Genomic DNA, 22078 nt, shown 5'->3' on the forward strand with positions numbered 1-22078 from the left:
ACATTTATTGAAGTGACTTTCCTTTCTCTAGTATGTAGCCTTAACTCATTTGTCATAGATTAACTATCCATATTAGTGTGTGTTTATTTGTGGGCTCTCAATTCATTTAATTGGTTCATGTGCCCATTTTCCGTGTTATAATATACATTATCATTGTGTGATAATGTATGTTTCCTATTTTTAAATAGAATATTTTTAAATAGTTTTGTCAGGGTTGTGTGGGCTATTTGATATCTTTTGTAGTTCTATATATTATTCAGCAATAAAAAAAGACAAACTCACACCATTCACAGCAATGTGGATGGAACTAGTAGGATTTATGCTCTGTGAAATAAGCCAGAAGGAAAAAAGAAAAATATTGGATGGTTTCACTTATTTCAGGAATATAGGAGGAACCAAATAAGATATCAGTGTAAAAAATTAATAACAGTACAAAACACAACAAAGCAAAAACAGACAATTATAAATCAGAGACATACTGCAGGGAAGGAGGAGGGAGAGGGATCAGAGAGAGGAAGGGAGGGAGGAGCACAGGGGACTGAGGTGATGGTGCATGGCAGTATTGGTGAAGGAAACTCTATGGGGACTACACCTGAGGGGGTAGGGGTAGCAAATATTGTTTAAAAATGAACAATGATGTAAAAAATAAAAAAACAAATAATTAAAAAATAAAGTGGAATAGAAGTAAAAATAAATTCAGTAATGCTTGCAAAATGTATTTGAAGATTGACATTGAAACTTTGATAGGGATTGCATTTATTATAAATATTGCTTTGAAAAAGGAAGAGATTTTAACAATGTTGATTCTCATAATCAATGAGCAAGGGATATCATTCCATTTTCTTTGTGTCTTCTATTTCATTTAACAACGCCTTATAGTTTTCACTTACAGGTCATTTGTATCTTTTTTAAATCTTATTCCTAGGTTGAAACCATAAAATGCATATAAGGAAAAAAGGCAAAATTCTCCAAAGCATTGGCCACTAAGATGTTGTTGGACTCTTCTCCAGTAACTAGGAAATAAAGCAAAAAATAAACAAATGTAATTACAACAAATTAAAAAAATCTGTATAGTGAAAGAAACTAACATTTAAAGAAAGACACCTTATGAATGGATAAATTTTACATCTGCTCTGGGAAGCAAGAGGTGAAACTGTACTGCTGTAACACAAGAGCTATAACATTTCTGTTGTGACACGTGAGCTGCAAAACTGGAGCAGCACCAGGGATACTATAACTCAACCAGACTTTGATATTGAGGTTGACAATATACTACTAAAACTCTAATTCCATTCTTTAACTTCAATTTTTCCTAGGCTTATTGTAGGGTTATATATCCCTATATAGATGTTAAAAAACAATTTACTACTTGCTTTTATAAATGAAATACAACTATAAAGAGCATGGGTGACATCTAGGCAGAAGTCATTAGGAGATAATAGGTAGTATGTCCCCTTCCCCTGCCATCGTCATGAGGCAGTTTGCAACTAGAAGACTTTCCATTTACTTGGGTATCATTATGAGGAAAACCTGATACAAATTTACAATCACTTCACTTTTTGTTTGTTTTACACCTTTCACATTCAGGCTAATTGTTACCACACATTAACTTAATCTCTTCTGGTCAATAAAATGAACATTTATTTTGAAAAGCTTAAGATATTAAAATGTAATTAATGTTTAAACATTAGGTCAAATAAAATATTAAACATCAACATGTGAGCTCCCAACGCATATCCTTAAATATATTCACCTAAATATATATTATCCAAAGGTTTGGAGATTCTTTTAAGTTATTGCTTTGTCTTTTTTTTTTTTTAAGATTTATTTATTTATGTATACAAGCACCAGGTACAGTCAGAATTGCGGGAGGGTGAGAGAATTCACCAGAGCCAGAGCCGGGAACAGAAAAGGCAGAGTGATGAAATACACTGCTGAGGGGAGTAGCGGGCATGGCAGGAGAGGTCTGTCATGCCATGTGGGACACTTGCTAGTGGCGGGGGACTGGCTCTGCAGAGGCTGCGGACAGCGCTCAACTGCTGCGCCACCAGGGGAGGCCCAAGTTATAGCTTTAGCTTAAAGAATCGTAGTGATCAGTGTGAAATGATTTTGTTAAGTAAAATGTATTTACATTGAAATGAGATACCTAATGGACATATATGTTCATTATAATATAGATTTCTTCACACATTTGTTTCAAGAAACTTAAATGTAGTTTACAGAACTGGAAAAAGATGGATATGTTAAATGAAGTAAAATTTGTTATTAATACATGTTGTTTTCACCACTAAATGAAAAAAAAATGATATTGGTAAATTTTCAATCTAGGTAACAAGGACACTCTTTCAATTTTGTTTCCTTTATACATGTCAAATCCGTCTGCCTCCTCCAGTTCTACTGTTACGGGTTTTGACCATCTATCTCTGGAACTTTCAAGGAGCTGCTGAATTAATACAAGCATCTTTTATTTACATGATTTGGAAAAACTTGTCAAATGAAAATTTCCTCTTAAAAATCTGTGGTTTAGTTTGCCCATAGAATGAAATCCATATTGTTATGCACAAGTTAAAAGATTTTGCTACTGTTGAGTCCTAGGGCAAGTTAGGGATTAGTAGGCAGCTTCAGGGACAGTGCAGGCAAGGACTTCAGGAGGTTTAAAGGGGCTTCTGAGATAAAGGCAGAGAAATCCAGGAGGGTTAATGAGGCCAGTAAATTTTAAGAGAACTTGGACAGGGACAGTAAAAGAAAGACTGAGATAAGAGCTGCAAGCTGGACGCATGCAAAAGTACAGCCACTGAGAGAGAGAGAGAAAGTCACAAAAATGATGACAAGATTTTAGAGTACAGAAAGAAGGTTTATATGTCCCCTAGACAAGGGCCATGAAGCGTCTTTGCCCCTCCTTGGCTTCATTGCCTGGGATTAGTTTCTCTTCACTTACTTATCTGAGGGTTTGTCTATGAATTCACTTTTGTGGCTTCATGGGTCAAGAAGCCATGGTGATTTAGTGGTTGAATTCCTAGCTTTTTACCACCAGACCATGATGAAAAGTAGTACTAGCAGCTGTAATCATGATAACAGCACACAGCAGCCCCTGTGACCTCAGTCGGTGTGGGCTTCTGGATGGCAACTTCCCTCCTTCCCACATTTCAACCATACTGAGATTGTGGCAGCTCTCAGAAGAGTCCAAGACTTGAATGTTGTCAAACAATGTTCACAATACACCCTGCGTTAACTGTATCATTCTTAAGGCAATAATCTCAATAAAGACAGCAATGTCATTCTAAACACACAGCCATTCCCCTTACCTCAATATGACTGAATTAACACTTCACTGACTTTCATTATTCCAGCCCCATCTCAAACTGAACAGAAATCTCCGATTTCTACAACATGAATTTAAGCAGTATCTCTCTCACCACCCTTCTTCCAGCCCCTATTTCTCCTTCAGGCACTTGTACAAATAGCATAGAAATTCATCACTTGACCTTCAAGGTCAGGGCTTCACACCTCTGCAGAGCACAAGGGGATCCAGTGGCCAGGTTGAAAGTACTAGAAAAGACAGTGGAGTAAGCATAGTGAACATTTTATAGACAGTAAAATATAACACAGCTTCCTTGTAGGAGGACTGGAAAGTGAGTTTGCATTACCAGGGTTCAAGAAGCTGTTTTTGTCTATTCCTGTTTTTGTGTTAGTCCCTGTTCTCTCCCTGACTGGTGTTTTGTTAGAGGGCACTTCCACATTCTTATATCTTTGAAGCTCCTCTCTATTGACCTTGGCCTGTTGCTACACTCTGAACGTTAGTGCAATAATTTCCCCTTTGCCCCCACTTCCTATGTTCCCTCACAGGTAACTCCTGACCTTGCTCAGAAAGATAAAGTCCCCAGCCGACCAAAGCCCAGGGGTCAAACCATTCCTTGGGTTTGGACCATCCTCCCATGGGTACAAAGGGTTCTATATTCTGGAATCTTGGTGGGGTTTGGGGCACCTTTTGCAGCTTGAGCAACTTTGACAACTAAAGCTGCTGCCCCATCCTTGTCCAAGGGTTTGAGCTTTTGCCGTTGGCATGGAGAGCCTGAATACAATGCCTACAGCTTCACAATATGGACACATGGATGTTTTCCAAGCTTGGGGTGAGTGAAGTAGGCAGTTCGACTGAGCTTGACATTGGTGCCCTTATGGGAAGTTAGCTCCAACCTACTTGGGCTTAACGAGGGACCTAATAGGCTCAGCACCGCACTCATGGTATCACTAGCCTGCATATTCTTCAGGTCCTTCTTGCTGTGTTTCTTGGCGAAGCTCATGTTCCTTAATAACCTGGTTTCTACCTCCATAGGAGATTCATATCTTCATGACGGAATTTCTTTCTTTATTTTTTTTAGATTTATGCATACAAGAACTGGGGTACAGGCCAGAGGTGTGGTGGGGTGAGAGGATTCACCAGAGACAGAGCGGGTAGCAGAAAAAGCAGAATGACTGAAATACACTGCTGAGGGGAGCAGCGGGAGAGGCAGGAGAAGTCTGCGGTGCCATGTGAGTAACTCCTTGGCCAGCCAGGGATTGAACTCATGCTGCAGAGGCTGTAGATTGCTTCATAGTGCTGTGCTTAACCCCTTACACCACCAGGGAGGCCTGAATTTCTTTTATTTTTTTAAAAATATTTATTTAGTTATTTTTGTATAGAAGAACTGGGGTCTAGGCCAGAGGTGAGGGGGACGGGAGGATTCGCCAGAGACAGAGTGGGGAGCAAAACAGGTAGATCCTCAAATACACTGCTGAGGGGAGTAGCAGGTGAGACAGACTGCTGTGCCTTGTGGGTCAGCTCCCTAGCCAGGGATCAAATCCAGGTCAGTGGTAATAGTGTAGACAGTTAACCCCTAGGCTACCAGAGAGAACCTTGGTGGGATTTCTTGATGTAATTTCTGTAGCATCTGGGGGATTGGTGGTGTGTGGTGTGGTCCTTGGACTTGACATGTTGGCAGGGAAACAAACATCTCTCCTGGTGCTGTGAGCCAGAAGAAAGTCAGTTTAAATTATTTTACCTGTGTCATTCCATAGTCCTCCATAATGAAATTCCAAAAAATTTTCAGACCTATCTTCCACTTATCTACATTCTATGCCTTCTAAGAGTGTCAGTTGAGGTATTTCACCATCTCCCAAAATAGGTATTACAGGACTCTCATTCATACTCTGCTCCCTTCTTTTTAGCCATTTACCTTAAAGTTATTAATTTGCCTTCATCATTTATAATCCAAATCATATATATTATTTTAAGTCATATCAAAGCATATAAAATAAAATTGATATTTCTTAGTTTTTCCCTCTGCTCCTTATCCATTCCCAAAAAATTACAACTGTTTACTCTATCTGTATAATCTTCTAGTGATTATAAGCAGTATCACATTTTTAAAATAAAGCAAAATTTAATAGATTCATTCTGCTTATAAGGTTTAATATAACTTAAAGCAAATTCCTTGTTTTTCATTTTTAATTAAATGTTTTCATTATTTTATGTTTACACTTATTTCTATTTTGCTTAAAATAAAGAGTATGTGTTCTTATTTAATAACTGAAACAGTACTCAAATGTAAGAGTTAATAATCTCCTCTAACTTTCATTCCCACCCCTGTGGTGTGCAATCAATCTCAGCAGATTGCTGCATTTCTTTGCCCATTTATCTCTAGTCATTTAATCCTGTGAAACATATGTGCACATCCATAGGAGTGGCAGACATTGTTAGTCACTCATCCAATATTCATTTTTCTCTTCTACCTAGAATCCATTTTTTAGGGGCAACAGTGCCAGCGTGCACTGTTAATGTATTTTTTGTCCTAACATTCCTTTCAGATAGATGCACATTGTGATACATTTCTTGGTAATGAAAAGATGTATATGTCAGTTGGGTAAGCCTTTGGAAGTTTTTAAAAAGAGAGATATCTCAGCTGTCCATTCTTAAGCTAACATTACAGATTTTTTCCCTTTATTTGAGAGTTCTGATAATAATCTAATCCTTGGAGATGGCTTGATAAAACTTTTCTCAAGAGGGTGGGCTATTCAATATTGAGAAAATATTGGCAAAATTTGTTAATATTTAGATGATAAAGACATCAGCTATCCTCTTTATCAGAAAGAAATTAGAACATAGCACTATTCACTTGTTAAATCTAGCAACTCTATCTACATACTGTGTGTTGTAGAAAATAAATCATAGATTATGAGAGAGAACCTTAGAATATAAATTATGGTTTTTTGGACTTAAAATTAGAAAAATCTGACCAAAGCCTGGCATTTTTTTGTTTCAGTTGTCATCTATTTTATATAGATACTATATATATATATATATTATATATATATATATAGATAGATATATATAGTGCATGAAATTCAAAAAAGGATGTTGCTGTAGTGTGGAACACTTAATGTGAGGTCCTTTTTGATGCTGAGTACCATAACTAAGTCTGTATTTTTCTTTATTCCAATGAAACCCTTACTTAATAAGCACAGGAATGAATGCTCAATTGTGTTTAATGATATACTTTATTAAAAGAGTTCTGTTTATTTCTACTTCTCTACTTTCTCATCTGTTTACATGTGGGTAGTTTTATATATTCCATGTAAAGAATCAATGCAAATGAAAAATTGTTATCACAATTACACCTATATAGCATGACTATTTTCTATATAGTTCATTTAAGTTAAATGTTTCCCTGATACTAAAGAAAGTATAATTCAGCTTAAATTATAAATATCGGTATACAATAGTATAATTCAGTTGTAATTAAATACTTTTATTTCATTTTTTTAATATTTTCTTTAATATAATTCTTACATCATTTTTCATTTTTGCACAATGTATGCATTTTCATTTTGATAATATCCCCCATACAATTGCAACCCCCCCTTATTTTGACCCTAGTCCTTCCTCTCTCCGCCCCCCCGCCCTCATAGTGTGTCTCTGGTTTATAGTTGCTTGTTGATTTTGATTTTTACTTTGTATTAATTAGTCTTTTTCCTGGTCTCTTATTTAGGTTTTCTAAATTACTGCTATGAGTGAGACCATTTTTCTTTTTCTTTATGACTTACTTCGCTGAGCATGATCCCTTCCAATAAGCTCCATCCATGTTGCTGCAAACTGCATGTGTTTATCTTTTTTGAATGCTGAGTAATATTCCATTGTGTATATGTACCACATCTTCTTGATCCAGTCATCTATTTTTGGGCATTTGGGTTGTTTCCATAGCTTGGCTATTGTAAATAGTGCTGCTATAAACATAGGGCTGCAGGTACCCTTTGGAATTAATGTTTCTGTGTCATTTGGGTAAATACCTAGGAGTGGAATTGCTGGATCATATAGAAGCTCTATCTTTAGTAGGTCAAGAAATATCCACACAGCTCTCCATAGTGGTTGGACAAGTTTGCACTCCCACCAGCAGTACAGGAGAGTTTCTTTTTTGCCACAACCTCGCCAACATTTGTAGAAAGTTGGTTCAATAAATGATGCTGGGAAAACTGGGTTGCTACATGCAAAAGAATAAAGCTTGACTACTACCTCACACCATGCACAAAAACAAACTCAAAATGGATTAAAGAATCAGACATAAGACCTGAAGCCATAAAATACATAGAAGAAAATATAGGCAAAACACTACATGACATACACCTAAAAGACATCTTTACAGACACATCACCCAAAGCAGTGATAGTGAAGGCAAAGATAAACAGCTGGGACTACATCAAATTAAAGAGCTTCTGCACAGCAAGAGACAATAACCAAAACAAAGAGAAACCCCATCAACTAGGAGAAAATTATTCACAACACTAATGATAAAGGACTGATCACAAAAATCTACAAAGAGCTGATGAGACTCAACAAAAGCAAAGAAAATAATTCAGTCAAAAAATGGGCAGAAGAGCTAAAAAGAAACTTCTCCAAACAGAAAATGCAAATGGCCAACAGGCATATTAAAAAATGTTCAACATCACTTGTAATCAGGGAAATGCAAATCAAAACTACAGTGAGATACCATCTTACACCAGTGAGAATGGCACATATTAAAAAAAACTATTTTTTTAATGTTTGTAAAGCAAATGTGAGTTATCAATAACCACAGAAAAGAGGCAAGAAGGGGACACTTTCTTCTCAATATATATACTTTAAAAACTTGGATCTCAGTATTTATAATTCACAGCCAGCAAATTTTAAATAGATTTAATTTTTAAATGAAGTCAGAACTTTTTATTTTAAATTTAATTATAATTGTGGTTTCTTCCCTGCTTTGTCTTGCATATATTAATTTTAGCATAGTTTACTATTAAGCTAATTTTACTTTTACCTCTTTTATTTTTGTTCATATATATATATATATATATATATCATTGTTCATTTTTGTACAATGTGTATGTATGCTTTCCCCTCTCAGATGTAGTCTCCATAAAATTCCTACCACCAATTCACCTGTGAAATATTACCATAGTCCCCTGTGCCCTTATCTCCCTTGTTTTGAATCTTCTACCTTCCCTTCCCTTGCAGAATGTCTCGGATTTATTGTTGCCTAATAAATGTTTTATCATTTATTATTATTATTGTTATTTTTTTCTGGTCCCTTATTTAGTCCCCCTATTTTGTGAGCCAGGGGCATGTGCTCTTGTGGCAACAGTACTGAGCCAGCCACCCCCGCTGAATGACCTGAGATGGCAATAAGTCATTTGGTCACCAGGCATGGAAAGAGGATGTCTCTCTTCTGTGACATTCAAGCTAGAACATTAAGCTCAGCACAGGCATGCAGCTTTTTGCTGTTTTGCAAATGCTGACACCTCCTGACACCTCCAAGATGCTACCTGTTACAACCTTACCCTGCCCTCCCCCATGCTTGGATTTTGACCATTTTTTTTTTTTTAATAGAGGCAGGTTTTATTTATTTATTTATTTGTTTGTTTGCTTTGTTTATACATGCACTGGGTACAATCAGAAGGGCGGGAGGGTGAAAGAATTCACCAGAGCCAGAACGGGGAGCAGAGCAGGCAGAAGGACCGAAGTACACTGCTGAGGGGAGCAGCGGGCAGCAGGAGAGGTCTGCGCGCCATGTGGGACCCTCCTCCGGTGGCCGGGGAGCAGCCCAGGATCGAACAGATGCCGCAGAGGCCGCGGGCAGCTTCGCAGCCCAGCGCTCAACCGCTGCGCCACCGGGGAGGCCCCCCGTGCTTGGTTTTTATAATAAATGGACTGCATCAGGATTGGGGTCTCTGTCTGCACTGTGACAGCTACCGTGTTCCAGCTTTCACTAACATACCTGACTTTTCTTTAATCTCCTACTGTCCTCCCGCAGATTCTACATGACTCAGCTGGTCTGCAGGCCCCTATATTCCGCCTATATTCCTATAAGTGAAACCAATATTTTTTTTTTTCCTTCTGGCTTATTTCTCTGACATAATCCCTTCTAGCTCCACCCATGTTGCTGTAAATGGCATGAGTTTATCTTTTTTGATTGTTGTATACTATACAATTGTGTATATATACCACATCTTTTTGATTCAGTCATCCGTTTTTGTCATTTGGGTTGTTTCCATATGTTATCTATTGTAAATAGCACTGCAATAAACATCGGGGAGGGACGCAGGTATCCTTTTGAATTAATGTCTTGGTGTCCTTTAGGAAGATCTCTAAAAGTGCAATTGCTGGGTCATGTGGTAGCTCCATTTTTAACAGAATGAGGAACCTGCAGACAGCTTTCCACAGTGGATGGACCACTTCACATTCCCAACAGCAGTGTAGGGGAGTTTCTTTTTCTCCACATCCTTGCCAACATTTGTTGATTCCTGTTTTGTTTTTGTTTTTTAATATGTGCCATTCTCACTGGTGTGGGGTGGTATCTCATTGTGGTTTTGATTTGCCTTTTCCTGATAATAAGCGATGTTGAACATTTTCTCATATGCCTGTTGGCCATTTGCATTTGGTCCTTGGAGAAGTGTTTGTTAAGCTCTTCTGCCCATTTATTTATTTATTTATTTATTTATTTATTTATTTATTTATTTATTTGTTTATTTATACAAGCACTGGGTATTGTCAGAAGCGCGGGAGGGTGAGAGAATTCACCAGAGCCAGAGCAGGGAGCAGAGCAGGCAGAACGACCAAAGCACACTGCTGAGGGGCGCAGCGGGCGGCAGGAGAGGTCTGAGCGATGTGGGACCCTCCTCCAGTGGCCAGGGAGCATCCGGGGATCGAACCAGTGCAGTAGAGGCTGCGGGCTGCCTCGCAACCCAGCGCTCAACCTCTGCGCCACCGGGGAAGCCCAGTCTTCTGCCCATTTTTTGATTGCATTGTTTACTTTGTTTTTGTTGAGTAGTTTGAGCTCCTTGTCAATCTTTTTTATTAGTTCCTTATCAGTTGTATGGTGTGTAAAAATTTCTTTCAATCAGTAGGATGTGTCTTTGTTTTGGTTAACATGTTTTGCTGTACAGAAGTTTTTAGTTTCACATAATACCAGCTGTGTATCTTTTCCTTCACTTTCTTTGCTTTGGGGGATATGTCTTTAAAGATGGTGCTGAAATTTATGTCCTGTTGTGTTTTGTCTATATTTTCTGTTGCATATATTTTGGTTTTAGATCTTATGTTCAATTCTTTAAACCATTTTGACTTTGTTTATATGCATGGTGTGAAGTAGTAGTCTAGCTTCATTCTTTTGCATGTAGCAGTCCATATATCTGAACATTTTTTTTAAGCTTTATCCATCTATAAATACAAGAACTGGGGCACAAGCCAGAGGCATTGGTGGGGGGGTGAAAGGATTCACCAGAGATAGAGTAGGGACAGAACAGGTAGATTGACTGAAATACCCTGCTGAAGGGAGCAGTGGGTGAGTCAGAAGAGGTTAGCTGTGCCGTGTGGGTATCTCCCTGGCTGGGGATCGAACTCGTGCTGCAGTGTCTATGGATAGTTTCATAGGTTGCATCCCAACTCCCTGCGCCACCAGGGAGGCCCTTATTGTACATCCTTTATTGAACAAGCTGTCATTGTTCCATTGTATATTCTTTGCTCCTTTGTCAAAGATTAGTTGCCCATTATTTTTTTAAAGATTTATTTATTTATTTATTTGTTTGTTTGTTTGTTTGTTTGTTTGTTTGTTTATAAAAGGGCCAGGGTATAGGCTAGATGCACGGGAGGGTGAAAGGATTCACCAGAGACAGAGCAGGGATTAGAACAGGCAGACTGACGAAATACACTGCTGAGGGGAACAGTGGGCAAGACAGGAGAGGTCTGCTGCGCCCTGTGGGACCCTCACAGGCTAGCTGGGATTGAACCGGCTCTGCAGAGGCTGCAGACAGCTTCACAGCGCAATGCTCAACAGCCTGCGCCACCATGGGAGGCCTGATTAGTTGTCCATTATATGTGTATATGTGTGACTCTATTTCTGTGTTTTCTGTTTGATTCCATTGGTCAGTGTGTTTATCTTCTCGTGCCATACTGTTTTAATTTTTCTAAAGATTTATTTATATATACATAAAGAACTGTGTTATAGGCCAGAGATTTGGGGATTGACAAGATTCACCAGAGATAGAATGGGGAACAGAACAGTCTGGTTTACTGAAATACACTGCCAAGGGGAGCAGAGAGTGAGATAAGAGAGGTCTGCTGTACTATGTAGGTTACCTCCCTGGCTAGAATCAAACTTTTGCTTCAGTGACTGAAGATAGCTTCAGAGTGCTGAGTCTTAACCCTTTGCTCTACCAGGGAGGCCCCCATACTGTTTTAATTATTATGGCTTTGTAATGTAGTTTGAAGTCTGGGAGTGTGATACCTCCATTTGCCTTCCTTTTAATCAGGAAAGCTTTGGCTATTTTAGGTTATTTTGGTTCCATATGAATATCATTAATATTTGTTCTATTTCTTTGAAGAATGTCATTTATACCTCTTGATTTTTAGCTTGTATCTCATGACTACATTTTCTTGTAAATCATGTAATCACCTAATCTTATACTTTTATCAAATATGTTTATATAAAGTTTCAGAGTTATAGTAGACAGAAACTGCCTCTACTTTGCCTTTTTTACACTTAACTAATCAAATGAGAAAGAGGAATACGTGACATGATGACACAACATCAACAAAAAGCTTATGGAGACCTCTATTTGTTTATTCAAATTTAGGAATAGTCAAAATCATCATGTCAAAACCATATGGCTTAAATCAATATTATGCTAATTTGGGATTATCACCGTTGCTTAGCTTATAAAGAATCATATTTTTATTTATGAACTGATAACACTAAAACCTTACTTAAATATTGGATAAAGTTTTAAAAAATACACAAAAAGTTTTTACATATAGGACCTCCCCCGTGGCGCAGCGGTTGAATGCTGGGGTGCGAAGCTGCCTGTAGCCTCTGTAGCCCCGTTGGATCCACGGCCACTGGAGAGAGTCCCACATGGTGCACAGACCTCTCCTGTTGCCCGCTGCTGCCCTCAGCAGTCTACTTCATCAGTCTGCCTGTTCTGCTCTCCGTTCTGGCTCTGGTGAATTCTCTCACCCTCCTGCACTTCTGACTGTACCCAGTGCTTGTATAAATAAACAAATAAATATTAAACAAAGTTTTTATATATATTAAAATCTACTCCATGTAGTTTAGTCAGTATCATTACTGTTTTTATTGTCACTATTTTTAAGAACTAGAATATGAGAAGAAAAAAAAAAAACAACTAAACTGACAGATAATTAGAAAACCAGCCTACATGTGCTGATTGGATATCCAGTTCTGATAAAACAAGATAGATTCAGGAACAGAGATGTATTAAAAATTGATGGATCTTAGGGAAGTAGAATGCAGACATCTTACTGCCTAGTGTAGTAGACAGAAATCTGAGATGACCATCACTGAATAATGAATGCCCTTTCTCAATCATCGTCACTTCCAGCATGATGGAATGGTAACTTGCTTCTATCCAATAAGCTGTGACAACTGAGTTGTGACACTGTCATCCTCATGAGTAGGTTACATGCGACTTCATCTTACCAGCCAGAGTAAATGCAAATGTGTCTCCCACTACCTTTGAAGTCACTAGCATTAAAGAATTTAGTGACAATATTAGGAAAGGCCTGTGAGCAGCTGCATTGCAGGGTGGAAGACTCATAACTGAAAGCAGCCCTCAGATAATGGCTAACAGGTGAGTATGGATTTCAGTCTATATAACTGTAAATAATTGAATTATATCAACAACTACTTTCACATTAACTGTAGAGTTGAATATAAATAATTAAGGAATTATTTAGTTGCTACCACAACATAGCATTTTTTTTTAAAGAACACACTGCTTAACAGTGAAAATAGAAATCTAAGGAAATTGGTATGAAAAAAAACACTCTAAGTATTTTTTTTTATGAAAAGTTAGACCTTGTTTTATTTAGGAAGGCAAACATTTTTATTTTGATTTAAAACTGTGAAATAAAGCTGTATGCATGTGTATAGAATTATTCTAGGATATTTTTGTGGCATGTGTAAAGAGTGGGGAAACATTTATTTTTTCTGTATCAAATTAATGGAAATGTTTTAACTTGCAAATAATCACTATGATGAGAAATTTATATATAATGAATATGTTCACAAATTGCTTACAGAATATATTGTTAAAATATTTTGGTAACACACATACATCAGATGACATAAACAAGTCCCTTGAACTAATTATTCCATAATTGATAATCTATCCTAATGAAACAGCTAAAATTTGTTGAATTTATTTGTGATTATTGTTAATTGCCCTATTCTTGAAAAAATAATAAAACTTAATATATAAATGAAGGAAATTGCAAAATCTACCAGGAATTAAGATAATTTTGCAAGTGGTAAAACATTAGTGGTCTTCAGACATCCCCAAATCGAGAGGTTCTCTAAATTTAGCTTTTCCCTCTTATTCTCCAAGGTTTATAACCAGCAACTTTATTCAACACCTCCCATTCCTATGTTCTTCTTTGTCCTTCTCTGCATTACTACCTCCTCATAAATATCTCTGAAGTATATACTTATGTTTTTTTTTTTAATTCATTAAGCATATGTATGTGTGTGTGGGTGTCTGTGTAAGTCTTTTTAAAAATATTTATTAATTTATGCATGCAAGAGCTGGGGTACAGGCCACAGATACGGGGGATGAGAGGATTCACCAGAGACAGAGTGGGAAACAGAACAGGCAGACTGACTGAAATACACTGCTGTAAATGTTTTATTTTATGTTGAGCAGCAAACGAGACAGGAGAGGTCTGCATCGCCATGTGGGTTGCTCCTTGGCCTGCTGGGGATCGAACTAGTGCTGCAGAGACTGCTTGCTTCATAGTGTGGTGCTTAACCCTTTGCACCACCAGGAAGGCCCAACTGTGTAAATCTTGATGTGAAAGTTTGGGAGAGTTTGTTGCATGTTACAATCTTGGAAAAAGGTGTGGGTTTTAGATGGAGTGGCGATTCATATCTACAGGCTTCATCCCTTTCTCTAGTAAGAAAGAGAAAATGAATCATGGTTAAAGCTACAGATTATGGGGCTTCCCCTGGTGGCGCAGTGGTTGCGGGCTGGCCTGAGAAGCTGCCTGCAGCCTCTGCAGTGCTGGTTTGATCACTGGCCGCCGGCGAGGGTCCCATATGGTGCGAAGACCTCTCCTGCCGCGCCAGCTGCTCCCCTCAGCAGTGTGTTTCATTAGTCTGCCTGATCTGTTCCCTTCTCTGGCTCTGGTGAATTCTCTCACCCTCCTGCACTTCTGACTGTACCCAGTGCTTGTATAAATAAATAAATAAATCTTAAAAAAAAAAAAGACAAAGATTATGACAGTTGAATGGGAAGCAGATAAACATTGCTCACATCAGACAATAGAAGGAAGTGGTGTGACTTGATTATTAGTCTAGAAACTGCAAAGCACTCAGGTTACATTTAATGTATGTCTAGGAGTACCACATTTCTTTCTTCATTCCAGTGACCATCTCTACCCCATAGCTCAGAATAATGTCCACTGTCTTTTCTCATTCCTCTCCCCTAGTCCTAAGCTGTAATGCATGTGCAGTGCACTGAAAAGGTGGGAATCTGTCGCCTTGATGAGTAAAAAAGTGTAACAATCAATCCAACATTTCCATTTCTCCTAACTGGCTGTTTAAGCACTTGAATACTCCATTAATAATTACATCTAGTAGGCTTCCACTTAATGCTCGTTGCCCAAGTCATGCTGTAACTTTCTTCCAAACCAAGGATGTGGACCCCAACTGGTAAAAAGCATCTGCAGCACAATAAAGAAAAAAACAAACTTATGAAAGTTATTATTTCCCTTGAAAGTAAGATTGATAATTTTTGCATTAATGGCAAACTGGAAACTTAGCTTTTTAAATTTTCCATTATTATTAATTTAAAATCATGTAGCTTTTTATGCTTTATAACAACCTTGATTATTTTTAAGATAAAATTGTAAACTTTATAAATTATTTATTGGAATTTAAATTTATACAAAATAATGTGGAAAGGCTATTTTTACTATTTATTGATCAGATATAATCTTTATTCATATGACTTGAATCAGATGCATTCAACTTCAGCTTGTTTAAATATTCAAAGCTGGACTGTGTTGTGACTGGACTATGTTGTAAGGTAAAATGAACTCTTACTTGATTTAATTTAAATGCAAATCATAGGCAATTTGAAGTCAGTGTGTTCAAATACTCAAATATTGTCCCTTTTTTTTAAAGATTTGTTTTATTTATACAAGAACTGGGGTACAGGCCAGAGGCATGGGAGGGTGTGAGAATTCACCAGAGACAGAGAGGGGAATAGAACAGGTAGATGGACTGAAGACACTTCTGAGGGGAGCAGCGGGCAAGGCAGGAGAGGTCTGCCGTGCCATGTGGCTATCTCTCTGGCTAGCTGGGAATCAAACCCATGCTGCAGAGGCTGCAGACAACTTCATAGCATGGTGCTCAATCCGCTGAGCCACCAGAGATGGCTCAATACTGTCCCTCAAATACTGTCCCTTTTAAACTTGCCAAAACATATTCAATTGGTTCAGTAAAATATAAGGTTTACACTCTTTGTCATGTAATGTTGGAAGATCTAGGTGTAACATGAACTGATTGATTTAGCTTTTCAATGATGGGAATGAACACATCTATTAAATATTTTCTAAATTAATTAATTGCTGTAAATATTCATTAAAGTATTTATTTAGTCCCATCTTATATGAAAAGGTCAACTCAAAGAACCTTCTTGGTTTGGAAAAAAATACAAGGTTTCTGGATGTAATATAAGATTTCAATGATTTTATCAACCTTGTGCTTTACTAAGATCAATAGATATATGGGACACTAAATGACCAACCAGTGATATATTCTTTATTTTATATTATTTTTAAATTTTTCTAAACATTTTTGTTTATTTTTTTCATAATTTAAGGTGTGATCATGGGATTTCTCCCAGCACCAAAGTGCACTCTCTCTTCTACCACCCTCCACCATGCTCTCCTCCCAACCCTGTTCTAGACCCTCCCCCTCTTATTCCCCCTTTCCTCTTACATGCGTCTTAGATATATGATCTCAGATATATAGTCTGCTTTGTATGGAAATATTCTTGATTAAGCACAGAAGCTTGAAAGATTCCAGACTGGAATCCCAATCAAAAAAACATTTTGCCACAAAATTTACATTGATTCTAGTTTATTGTCTGTGTCCCACTAAAGGGTAGAACCATTTTGTCAACTGCTATATCTTCAAGTCAGTTAATAGGTGCTTAATTTTTTTTCATTTTTTAGCTAATGTACTAATACTTTCATTGTATTTTTGCAATATAAATTTTTGGATCCTACTTAAATAGATATGTTCTCCTTAGGACTATGTTGCCACTGAAGTTCATTGCTTATACTACATAAAACAAAATTCTTGCATGGCTTATAAGCTTCTGCTTTGGATATGTACGGTTTTCAGGCTACTGTGAAATTGAAATGTCACACAAATGCCAGGATCTCAACTGAGCAGAAAAAAACAAAACCTTTGTGAAAGCTTTCTGGCAGAAACTCTAGGGTTTATAAGCACCTAGGTTTTAGGTGACATGAATAGCAAGTGTCTTAAAGCATCAATTGTCCAATCATGCCCCTGTGAAGTTGCAGTGCAGCTGACTGATTATACAGAAAGGTACAGTGAGAATAGTGCTAAAAGAATACCAGGTCTGTTGACTTAATCACTTCTGTTTCTACTACAGTCTTCGAAAAATAATATTTTAAATTTGAAATTTTCACTAAAATTCATTTTTAAGATACTGAAAGTATCCTAAGAAATTTCATATGTAGTGTCTTCTTTTATACAATTGCTACTACCAGGAAACATCGAAGAAAGGAAATATACACACAATCTGATCTTATTGACATATGTAATCATGTAATTCTGTGTACACATTTGTCAAATGTGGACAAAAGACAAATACTCAGAAAATGAAATTAATGGATTCTTTGTTTTTTACATAAATGTAAAAATATAAATAGCAGCAAAATGATCAGATAGTTTCATTGCTATATAAATTAATAATCTAGCAAAAATAAAATATTATTTATATTCCTCATTGCTTTTTGACATCTTCAAAGTATTTATTTTGAAATCATATCTATGATTATTATATTTAGAAATATATATGTTTATAGGTATATATAAATTTAAACTTATAATTTATATTTTTTCATTTCATGAAAAAATATAGCATTCACTTCTAAGTGTAATCATCAGAATCATTAAGTCAGTTTATTTTAGTGATTTTTTCATCTCTACATATCAAGTTCTTTGGAAAATTAGAGATATCATTTTAATCTGCAAACATTAAACATAACAAATAATAAATAATACATAAAAATAGAAATTATAGAAAAGTTAATTATGGCCCTAAAATAGTCTAAATCCTTTCATACTAGCTCAAATAAATATTGCCTTAAAGACTAAGCTAAAAATCTACTTCTCAAATTTATATTACCTCTTTTTAAACAACACATATTGCAGAAAGAGCAGCAATTGTGTTTTCCTTAAGCAGTCAGTAAATATGTACAGAACGTAAAAGCGAGGAGGGAATAAGTTGCATGGATATTGAGAGGAGACTTGAAGAAAGAAGAGAAAGTACCAGAGACCTGAAATCAGGTGTGATGTGGTGAAAAGAACAGTGAGTAGGAGCTGATCAGCAAGGGCATGCTAATGCACAGAAGAGACACTGGTTCACGGAATACTTCATGTTCATGCTCTGACTAACTGGGCAACATGGAGAGTTATAGTAAAGGAAAAATATGAAATATAGTCTGCCTTTGTGTAAGATAACTCCTAAGGCCCCTGGGTGGAGAGATGAATAGGAGATAATAATCCAGGTAAGAAGGTTATTATCCAAATGGCTAACCAGTTAATCTAAAAGTATTTGATAAAAAAAAAAATCACGGATTATGGAAAGTGAAATAAGTCAGAAGGAGAAAGATAAATATCAGATGGATTCATTTATATGTGGAATATGAAGAAATTAAACAGAGTTAGATAAAGCAAGCTTTAAAGCTAACCCATGAAAGCAGATCACAAAACTAAAGGATGCAGAGGGGTAGAAGTAAGGGAGGGTTTAAGAGCAAAAAGGAAAGGGATCCCAATGTCAGTCCACATACAAGGCATACTCATTCATTGAATCATTTTTGTGAAGAATCATCAAAACAATAATAACAAACTTTTGTGGAAAACTTACAATATGCTGCCATCATTTGAATCATAATATATTTGAAATCATTTAAACCAACTACAAATGTAAAATAACTATTACTATCAATCCCACTTTACAAATGAAGAAATTAAGCCCAGAAAGTAAAATGATCTGCAAGGAACATGCGGATCAGAGCCCTGTGTCTCTCATAGCCCTGTGTCTCTCTTATTTCTGTTATCACATTTGATATTTTGATACTTCCTTATGTTTTCTTTTTGTCTTTAAATATATAATCTGTATGTTTTTATTCAATCAGAAATATATATACACATATTTTTTATGTCAAGCATAACAAACCTGACTTCCTTTATTAACTTAAGTAATAAAAAAGCATCAGTTTCTCATATATGAAAGGTGATAAAATTGTTCAAATACTAAACAGTTAATTCAACCTCTCTTACTTTATTCTTTTTTTTAAGATTTATTTAATTATTTATTTATTTATATTTATTTATACAAGAACCAGGGTACAGGCCAGATGCACTGGAGGGTGAGAGGATTCACCAGAGACAGAGTGGGAAACAGAACAGGCCGACTGACAAAATACACTGCTGAGCGGAGCAGCGGGGGAGACTGGAGAGGTCTGCTTCACCATGTGGTACCCTCGCAGGACTGCGGCGGGATCAAACCAGTGCTGCAGAGGCTGCAGACAGCTTCACTGCGCTGTTAAACTGCCTGGGCCACCAGGGGAGGTCCTTTTTTTTTTTTTTTTTTTAAAAGATTTACTTTTATTTATACAAGTGCTGGGGTACAGGCCAGATGTGCGGGAGGGTAAGTGGATTCACCAGAGACAGAACGGGGAACAGAACAGGCAGACTGACTGAAACACACTGCTGAGTGGAGCAGCAGAGGAGACAGGAGAAGTCTGCGACACCATGTGGGATTCTTGCCGGCCTGGATCGAACCATGATGCAGAGGCTGCGAACAGCTTCACAGTGTGGCACTCAAACACCTGCGCCCCCAGGGAGGCCCTGCTTCTTTCATTCTTAATGTAACTAAAATAGTCTAAGATTTTCATTGTATTTACCAAAGGTAGCTACTTATACTAATACTATTTCCTTAATATAACTTGATTTTTCAAAAAAATAACTATATAAATTTCTCAAAAAAACACAACTGCATAGCTACATTATTTTTAATGAGTGTGTTAATCATCATTAAGTCTTTCACACCACATGTTGTAAGATGTTTTTGTTAGTCTGCTTTAAAAATGATACTTAAATCGTCTTAAATTTTAGGAGCTATATACATTTCATAAAGAATATCGCAGGTAATACAGGAGCTGAGAACACTATGATGAACATAGGTTTTGATGGTATTACTGAGGAAAAATGTAACCTTTTTTTCAATTTCCAGACATTTGTTTATTCATTATTAACAACATAAAATATTATAAAATAATTTAAAATATTTTAAATATAAAATTAACTTTAAAATATCATCTAATTTGTCTTTTCTTCACTTATTTTGCTTAGCATTATCCACTCCAATTCCATTTTTGTTGTTGCGAATATAAAAAGTTCATCTTTTTTTTATAGCTAAATAGTATTCTATTGTGGATGTACATATCAAACTTTCTTAATCTACTGCAACCTTTAACAGTTGATAGAGGGTTTCCTGGAGGCCCTGCGGTTAAAGACAGCACTGTCAAGCTATTCCCAGCCACTGAAGCACAAGTTTGATCCAGGCGGCCAGGGAGTAACCCGCATGGTGCAGCAGACCTCTCCTGCATCGCCCACTGCTCCCCTTAGCAGTGTATTTCAGTAGATCTTCCTGTTCTGTTTCTCACTCTGTCTGGTGAATCCTTTTACCCCTCCACACTTCTGGCCTGTATCCCAGTTCTTGTTTGTATAAATAAATAAATCATTAAAAAAACAGTCGATAGCTTGAGAAATTTAGATGTCATAGACACATTCAAAACAAAAAAAAAAAAAGAGAAGAAAATTATATCTAAGTGAAGGAGAGGAAGTTTTGTTTTCTTGCTTTTTTTGTAGGTATAAACTTTAACCAAAAGGCATTAATATACTTTCTCTCTTGTTGTTGGAAGTCTTGTTGCCACTTTTGAAATTTTACTGGAAGGGAAATTGGAATAAAAAGGTTTGATTTTGTTTAATTTGCTGTGATTTTACATTCTGAGAATTTTATCAAAAGTTACCCAAATATTGTCCTTTTCATTGGTAAGCTATTTATTTTGAATCACCTTGTTAATATGTAGAATATTAAGAAAACCTCTATCCCCTGAATTCTTACATATTGAATAGGTCTTTTAGATACCTTTATGTACATAGTACAACTTTGAGTGTAAGTGATTCAGAATTCACACTATTTTTGCACTAATTCACACTATTTTCCTTTAGAAATTATGCCACTAACTTCTCGCATATGTTTGGTCATTTATATCTGTAGTTTGTGTTAAATTTTTAGCTATCAATTTTCTTGCTGAATCCTCCAATTTCGGATTTTTGTGTAATTGTATATTTTCTATGCAATTTTCATTATCTCAAGCTTTTTTCAGTTGACCCTTTATTCCTAATACTTGATATTTTATTTTTTATTTTGTAAATTGCATGTTCTCTTTAATTTCTGAGACATTTTAGATTATCACTTGCTGAAAATTTATTCTAGCTTTCAAAATATAACTTCTTATAGAATGACCTGGCTTTCAGATTATTGTAGAATATCTATACTATAACTTGATTCCTTTCTCTCACCAGTCCCTCACCAAATAAATAAACAGCAAGATATTTATTTTTGAATTTATGTAGAACCTCCATGATTTTCCTGTTGACATTATTTTGGATAAATCCACCATAAAATTTATTTTTGTTATACAAAATTGTATTTTTCATTTGTTCATTCTTAATTGCCTGAATCACCTTATAAAAGCATTAAGGTCAGTTGTAGCATTTATTTGCATTTTAGCTGCATTTTTCCTTTTGGGGACTCTCCAGATTTCTGAAGATATTACATTATTCAACAAACTCTGTAACTTGATTTTTAATCTAAAATCAAAAAAATACTCTAGAAAATTGTCAAAAAATATACAGTGTTTCATGTAAAGAACTTGGAAGTGTAAGGCCTCCCTGGTGGCATAAGGGAACTCTGCAGCATGAGTTCAATACCCGGCCAGGGAGCTACTCACATGGCACAGCAGACCTCTCCTGTCTCACCAAGTGTTCCCCTCAGCAGTGTATTTCAGTCAGTCTTCCTGTTCTGTTCCCCTCTCTGTCTCTGGTGAATACTCTCGCTGCCCCCCACACTTCTGGCCTGTACCTCAGTTTTTTATGAACAAATAAATAAATCTTAAAAAAAAACTTTGTAGTCTAATACTTAGGGTAGAGATTAATACACACTT

The sequence above is a fragment of the Talpa europaea genome (assembly GCF_964194135.1).
Source record: "Talpa europaea genome assembly, chromosome: 5".
NCBI lineage: Eukaryota > Metazoa > Chordata > Mammalia > Eulipotyphla > Talpidae > Talpa > Talpa europaea.